This window comes from Copadichromis virginalis, linkage group LG18, assembly GCF_057382275.1.
Source record: "Copadichromis virginalis isolate Kocher_CV1m ecotype Utaka linkage group LG18, C_Virginalis_male_GT1.1, whole genome shotgun sequence".
NCBI lineage: Eukaryota > Metazoa > Chordata > Actinopteri > Cichliformes > Cichlidae > Copadichromis > Copadichromis virginalis.
In genome coordinates, this window is record NC_140635.1 from 7,610,001 (window position 1) to 7,618,032 (window position 8,032).

At 38.4% G+C, this 8,032-nt stretch overlaps 2 long non-coding RNA genes across 3 annotated transcripts in view; one reads left to right on the top strand and one right to left on the bottom strand.

The window, feature by feature from the left end:
* LOC146687174 (uncharacterized) overlaps positions 1–1,642 on the bottom strand; it is a 30,197-nt gene extending 28,555 nt beyond the window's left edge. For both annotated transcript variants that reach the window (XR_014916496.1, XR_014916497.1), the window contains exon 1: positions 1,497–1,642. This is a non-coding gene — a long non-coding RNA (uncharacterized LOC146687174). The remainder of the gene's footprint in view (positions 1–1,496) is intronic.
* The window catches only part of LOC146687175 (uncharacterized), a 21,810-nt gene extending 16,476 nt beyond the window's left edge, over positions 1–5,334 (top strand). The window contains exon 3 of the long non-coding RNA XR_014916498.1: positions 4,954–5,334. This is a non-coding gene — a long non-coding RNA (uncharacterized LOC146687175). The remainder of the gene's footprint in view (positions 1–4,953) is intronic.
* Positions 5,335–8,032: the final 2,698 nt, after the last annotated feature.

The window sequence follows — 8,032 nt, forward strand, 5'->3', positions numbered from 1 at the left end:
TTTTATCTTCCAAACAGTAAATTAAAAGACTTGAGTGTCAGGTTGAGCTGTACTTTTATGATTAATGGCACTACTTTGTGAGTCACTCCATGCAGCAAATAACCACAATGGTAAAAGCTGTGGAACGCACTGCAGGAGATTAGGAACTATAAAACTAAAAGGATGCTGGAGAGAAAGGCCAGACGTGTCTTTTGGGGTCTTCCTGTAGCACCCTGAAGCCACTGGTTGTGAGCTGAAAGAGAGCTCAATAATTTAAACTCTGTCGTGCCAAATACTTAATTTTCTCTTCCATTAAACTCGTTTTATTTTGTTCCTTCATCTACATTTAATTTGATTGGCTTACATTTGTTTCGTTCCAAGACTTCGACCGAATTCCTTTTCCTAAAGGCAACATGGGTTTCTCCGAAGTTCATTCAAATTTAATAGAGTCGTGGTATCTTGATTTTTATGTAAAAACACTCTCCTCATATCGAGCCAAGTCCCCGAGTTGAGGGGAAAAGCAGCGAGTGAGTGGACTCCCCAACAATGTGCCAACATTTCATGAAAACACTGGCTTCACCAGAGTGCAAAATGAACAAGCACTGCTTCATGATTTTCTTCTTCTGCGTTCCTTTAGTTCCTTGTTTCAAATTTTAACTTGCAAGGTTATTTCTGATAGTTACTGAAAAGGTAAACAGTTTGCGTTTCTTATGTTATTCTAAATATAAGCCAAAAATAATGTCTTTCAGTCGTATTTGCATACTGTCACTTACACATAGCAGCCTGTTAGATTAGCGTCGCAGGAGTGTAAACAAAGGAAAATGGCTGACCTGGATCTGTCTAAAGATAACAGGACAAAATGTCTATGTATTTATTATTATCTATTTATTCAATAGAAACCCCCCATCAGGCTGTGGTTATAAAGTGGGTTTCGACCAATTCGTTTTTACCTATGTTTACGATACAGATACAGTTGCCACAGAGAGTAGTGACAACTAGCTGTCCCTTAATTCTACACATACACCTTATTTAGAAATCTTATTTTTGATCATTGCTACTGTTGTAATCTGCTAGCAATGAAAAGATTTTTGGTTTCTTCTTGTTGTTGCTTTTACTCTGAGTGCTATTGATCAGTCAGCTTTGAGCAAGGAATCGTTGCATGCAGGTAAACAGTTTGCTTAAAGAATAAAAGAGAAGTGGCAGAAGACCAATGCCAAAACCACTGGCTATCATCTGATAATTTAGTTAATTTCTCTCTGTTGTTAAAAATGTATCTGCAGCATTATTGACTTTTTCACCTTTATTGTTCTGCACTAGAAGCTGTTGTACAAGTGACCCAAGTCGCCGTTCGTAAACAATGACCAACAGACAAAAACAGAATTGCCTACAACATCAGACTCACAAATGGATTCTAGTAAGACTGATCATTACTTTTCTGTTGTTTCCTCTTGTTTTTCTTTCTTTTTCCCATCCCTGTCTGTGTCCTGTGTGTACAGTTTGTACTTTTTGTTCCTTACCTCTTGGACAGCTGGGTAAAAGTGCCAGATATCCTGCCAAGCTTAGGCTTAAAGTCCATTTTTTTCATAGAATTTACTCTCTTATTGCGTGACTAACTCACTGTTGCCACTCATGCTGAACTCGTACCCTGATCAGGACCAGCATATGTTCAGTTTCAGTTTAAAATCAGGTAGAAGCGCCCACAAGTGTGATATAGATCCTCTGCTAGGAGAATGTGTTTTCTTTTAAAGTTCAGCATATTAAGTTGTAGTTTAAAAAACCCCATAAAATGAAGCCCATCTATAATGTTACCGAGGCACAAAGTGTGTGTCACCTTCTCATTGGATTTGACATGTATTCAGTAGAGCAGGGCGATATGGCCAAAAATATTTATCACGATATACATTTGAAAATTTGCGATAACGATATAACTGACGATATAATTGATGCGAGACAAAATACTCCACAACATTACTAGCGCAAAAAGACAACCTTCCATTAATTTTCACTTAAACAAGAAGCTGGTTTTTATGTACATTAAAGCTTTATAAAAATGTAACAGTGCAAATGCAAATTCCTTGCTGAAAGTTTAACCAAAAGGCATTTCCAGTAGAAATGGGCTGACATATCCGAGCATAACCATATATAATATCCACTGAAGTTAAAAAGAGGTGCTTTGCAACATTAAACTGTAGTGTGCAGTACGTATTTTTTTGGACCATAAGGCACATTGAGCTAAACAAAGCAGTTAGATAAATCAAACTTTATTAAACTCATTCTTCTTGCTTCCTCCACTTCTGTACCATTGATTCATTGATGTTGAATTCTCTGGCAGCTGCTCTATTCCCATGTTGTTGCAGTATATTAATGACTAGCCTTGTATTGTGGATGGATTATCTCAGTTGTTCTCCTGACTGACGTTTGGTCCGTTTACAGCATCCTGCCATGCGATTGCATTTGTCTCTAACCATGAGGAACCTTAGTGTTCATCCTCCAGCTTCACTGTTTATGTTATGCTAACATAGCTGTGTCGCTAGCGATCACGTAGCACATCATTATATACCAGCTAGCCCAACTTCAGTAACCCTACAAACGTCACTGCTGTTTAGTTTCCTGTCTTCATTTATGTTGGAAGTGATAGCAGAGCTGTACGTTTGATTTTTTTCAGAAATCTCTCAGTCAGAACATGCTATATCATGCTTAGGTAACTAGCGAAACTAGCGAGCTAACTTCCGCTAGCTTCCTGCTAACTTCTAACTCCGTTAAATGTAATAAATTTTGTTTTCATGGATGCCTGGAAGTTAAACTGAATTGTTACACCTGGTAAAGCAGCAATGCTGATCGTTTTATTAAAGATGAAAGAATTTAGACAGTTAACTCTCAGTGATGCTGCAGTGTTTGTTTGACCTGAAGTGTACTGAATTTAGGACCCAGATTACTCCCAGATTTAAGAGCATCTTAGTCCGACAAATACAACAATAACGACGGCCGCTTGCATGTTCTGCAAAAAAATGTGCTTTGTTGTGTATCTGACGGACAAACACCAAACCAGTTCCACATCACTGAAGTTGCACCATTTTTACAAACCAATTCTGGTTCATCTGTTTCACTCAACAATCGGCCATGTGCATATGAAAACAAAGGCACTGCGCATGTGCGTTTTACTCATATTCTATCGCGATATTTCATTTTCCTATCGTTGCCTAACATTATACCGGTATTACCGTGAACGGTATAATATGGCCCAGCCCTAGTATTCAGTTGGTGATGCTGGAAGTGTTTACACGATTTTATGTCTAAGTTACACTCCTGGAATTTTAGCTAATAGAGCGTAGATTAGAAAACTGATCAGTTGCATTTGTTGGCCATTTATCACCAAGCATACCAATTCAGTCAATACAAATAATTTCCTTTGTGTTTTCCAAAGGTTTTCTCCTTCATTAGAGTGTGTTGCCGTAACCATTTTTTTCAGTTTGATTTTCAGGGTGTCTTTGAATTCTGTCCCACTGTAGGTTGAACATTTTAATTTGATCAAAAAATGGCAACACGTTATCCAGTCCATATCAGTAATGGATATCCAGCATGTTTTTTCCCCTTTGAGATGTGATGTGTTTTGAAAGTGTTCCTTTAATTTTTTTTAACAATGCATTTAACCTTATATAGATTAGGGAAAATCCAAAAGGAATTCAAACATGTGCACCCATTTCAGTTTTTAAAGAAGTTAATATATGCTGCACAATGATAACACCCTGGAATAAAGAAGAGGTCAAATAAATCTTTAATAGCCCCAGATTACCATGACATGCGAGTGATGAAACCTTTGACCACAGCTGTATATAATATGTGTGTGGATGTCTTTTTCACCAGTTATATATAAATATGTACAGCTGGCACAGCAAAAACACATTTTCGAAGTCATAGAAGAGCCAAGACATCAACTCCCGATTATTACCTATGCAGAAAATCTTTATCTTTTCACTCTTCACATGAACAGCAGCGAGAAATATTGAGTGTCTTAAGACTTGTCATCTCCCTTACTTCTCAAACATGTCTGCTGAATTACAATGAAGCCATTTTGGCTTTTGACAAAACAGAGCCTAGTGCAGAGTGCTGTTGAGTAAAGTGAGAACCAGTGGGTAGCATTTTCCCCTTATTCTCTTTCATCCATGAGAAATGAAATGAGAGTAGAGAAAGCACCCTGAGAGGTGAATGGATATTCTGCCACCTGCGGCACAGACCATGTCGACTGTTGAAAATATCTATATAGTACCAAACGCCATTTAGATTCTGCCTCAGAGTGTGACCGTTTGATGAGACGCTGAAGCCCGGTGACATTAGATCATCATTTTATGTTGCTACTTTCATTTGAGCTTCTTTAAAGCCAAAACAGTATGAGGTCTGATGGATTCTTTGATGCTCTGTACATATGTTTCTGTGTGGGTTTATTCTCTCTTAAAAGTAGATTTGTTTTAAAGGGAACATACCATGCTTTATTTTCTGCCATGCATATATTAAAATGATGTTGGATGCGTATTTATAACATGGCCAAAGTTTCAGATAATGAGGCCAAAACCTCAGGCTTCATATTTCATTAAATGTGCCGTCTCCAACAGTTTTCCTGGACACCAGTGGCTGTGGATTTCCTTAACATGGTCATTTGAGGCTGGCTGCTAGTACAGCAGCCCAATGTTCCTTCTACTGAAGCTTTCGATTCGCAGGAAGTTGTTATGGTCCTGGATATGCTAGCCTGTGATTTGAGTTTTTTGTGGACTTTCTAGTTTTCTTTGTGTAAATGTGTGATTCTTTGTCACAGTCCAGGTGAGCTGCTGGAAATTTCCACTGGGTTCCAGATTCACCTGTGTCCGCCAAGACCTGCGTTGTCTTGTCACCGCCAGTTTGTCAACTAACCCATGTTAGTAACAGGCTCTGATGCTCTATGCTATTGTCTCAAGTCCACCTTGTTCTCTTGTGCTGCAGTTTTCTGGTCACGCCACGGCTCATCCCTCAGGCTTTGCTCATTTCTCAGACTCCAAGCCATACTCTCTGCTCTTCACACGCCACCTCTTGGAAAGCTTCCAGCTCTACACCTGCCTGCCCTCCTGTCACCTTTTGCTCGGTGGATCTCTCGAACCCAGGTCAGCCATTCCACTCCGCTCAGCTCACCCGGAGCTACACCTTCTCCCATCAAATCTACTCCAACTCCACCTGCAACTGCTACCACACCCGCTTCCAGCCATGACTCAGTCCACCTCGTTAGTCCCTCACCCCTCACCCTGCTAAGTTGTATTCTGTTTATATTCTAAGTTGCCATGTTTCTATGCCAAGTTATTATGCTGTGTTTGTCACCACCAAAATAAAACTGTTAAAACTACTTCTGTTGTCTTCGCACTCTGTTCCACACTTGGGTCCAATTTTAAAATTATTTTCCCCTTTGTGTATTAATTCTGTTCTTTTTCTTGGGTTTTGCATATCTTCCATGTTGTTCTGCCCTTTCTGTAAAGTTTTCATCAGTGGGGTCCCGCTTGTTTGGTTATTTCCTCTCTTACTTTGGTAGCCTTTGTCTAGTGTGCTTAACGGGATTTAGTTTATTTCCCTTGTCCATTTTTGTTTGGTTTTTTTCCTTTTTAAATGTGTTGCACCTCCTGTTTTCTCTTTCTTTATTATCTTGTGTATTATCATGGTCCTACCTCATGCCCATGATAAATATGGATTTTATTTCAAACTGAGTCATTTAAAGCTAATCTGTTACACTCCAATAATAATATGAAGTTGTAAGGTTTCCTTTAAATGTTCCATTAAAGTGCCCATAATCTAGTAATTAATATTTATTTAATTTAGGTACCAGGAATAGCATTTTAATGATATTTGAAGGTAATAAGTACTCCTTAATTTATGATTTTGTTTTTTAACTAACATATGGATTTAGGGCATGTGCACATGATAAATGTTTTAATCATCACTGAATTAAGGTTAAGTATTAGATTTGTATATTAACAGCAACATTAATACCATCCTTTATATATCACAGTATTCATATAACTGATGATTAAGTCTGTAAAAAATTGTAGGCTCATTTAATCAGTTTAAGTAAAGAATCTCCTAAAATACCATTATTTGTGCACCAGGAATGTTTCAGCCAAATTGAGGTGGTTTAAGAATTACATTGGATCTCAAACATGCGTGTGTGCATACTCTGTAAAAGATGGATGAATAAACAATGATAATAAATACTTCAAAGTGGCTCTGTCCCCACTGTAACAGACTGTGCTCTATAATAAAACAGCCTTGTGATTTCATCCGCTTTTATTAAATTTAGTTACAAATCGCATATGAGAACAAACATGTGTTACCTTGGCAACTGTTGATCACACTTCAATCCCTTTATTATTCACATAGAAGAGGTGCCATATGTTGAATGCATTCCATTGCTAACATTCTGGGGTGATTTGAGATTTTTATGTCTGAGACATCCTGTTTTATTTCTTGTAGGTGAAAGTAAGTTTTTTTTCCCCCCACACCTCTTTGGATAGGAAAAACACAAATATTTCAAAGATTAAGATATTGTCCATCAGCAGGCAGCATAAATCGTGGCATGACCGGTTCTCACCCACAACATTAATTTGACAAATTCTTCGCCAAAGGCTCACAACTGCCACCTTATTCCATACTGACTTTTCTCCTGTTTATCCTTAGTTCTGTTTCATCTTTTAAAATGATTTTTCTAAATGTTTTATGCACAGTGACTTCTATTCTTAAACTATTTTATTCAACCACAGGTAAACCTCTGTAACGTCCACCGAGAGTAAACAGATGGATGTAACTTTGAGGTCTGAAAACTGAAGCCAAAAAAGTAAGTGTTTTAAACCTGCATTCTATTTAATGCCCATCAGGGGGTAACTCTTGTGGTTGCAGAATGACTTCCAGTTGTATACCTCTCTATGGGAAAACAGCCCTGGCTTTCTTTTTCGCTCTGCAACCTCACTAAACACTTTCCTGATGACTTTATGACCTAGATTTGGGTTTTACTGAAAAGAAAATTAAGTCAATTTTATGACTTATGATCCAAGAGTCACAAAGGAGGATTATCCTGGGTATTCTCATTGGCTAAAGACTTATCACTAGCCAATGAGCGTGCGGTTTCATAGTCGCACCATTTTTTGCTTGTTTGAAAGAGAAAAAACACTCAGTTCAAGTCTTCATAACAGGACTTCACAAAACAATGGGTGATGTCAAAATAGCTTTGTTCACTTTTTGTACTCTCTGGAGTATTATTAGGGTCAGACTACACCGCTCTTTTGAGATGGTCAGATTAGATGGTTAAGATTGGCCACTAGGCACAACCCTTGCTTATTGTGCACACAGGGCAGCACCGACCAGTCATTTTTTCCAGTAAAGTCACTGAATAAAGTTTGACATGCTTTTGGCTGTCTATCAATATTGTGTACAGAAAACAACAAATTTCAGTCTTAAATACCACAGAGCTATCAGATCACTCTATTTTTAGGTTTGAGTCAGAGCTACACGCTTCCATTGATTGTTAGATCCCATTGTGGGATTTGTTGCTATCAGCCTTTGTTGTACAATGTGTTTGTGCTTTATTAGAAAGGATCAAAAGTCTGTTAATTGATGCTCTTCTTCCTGATCTCAGCATATGGCGAGCTGCTGCACCGCTTAATGCTGATTCCCAGGCGAGCGATGCCTGGTGAATCACATACAGCACACACACCAACACACACTTACGCTAATGAACATGTCGAATGATAGATTGCAGAGTGGAGGGTCTCCAGGGACAAAGAGAGGCTCTTAAAAAGAACAGAAGAAACATGCATGTGCGCCCATGCACATTTGTTTGATCCTCTTTCTGTTCCTGCACAGATATACTTGCATGTATTTACACACACATGCAGAGATTTCATCAAGCTATCTCATCTAGGACAAGTATGCTCAGCTTTGTTCTGCCTGGTATTTGTTCCCAAAGAGAGCCAAGGTAAATTCATAACTAAAGCGCTGTGTGTTCACGCATTAGCATATAAGACGGAAGCAGTGCAGGGGATGA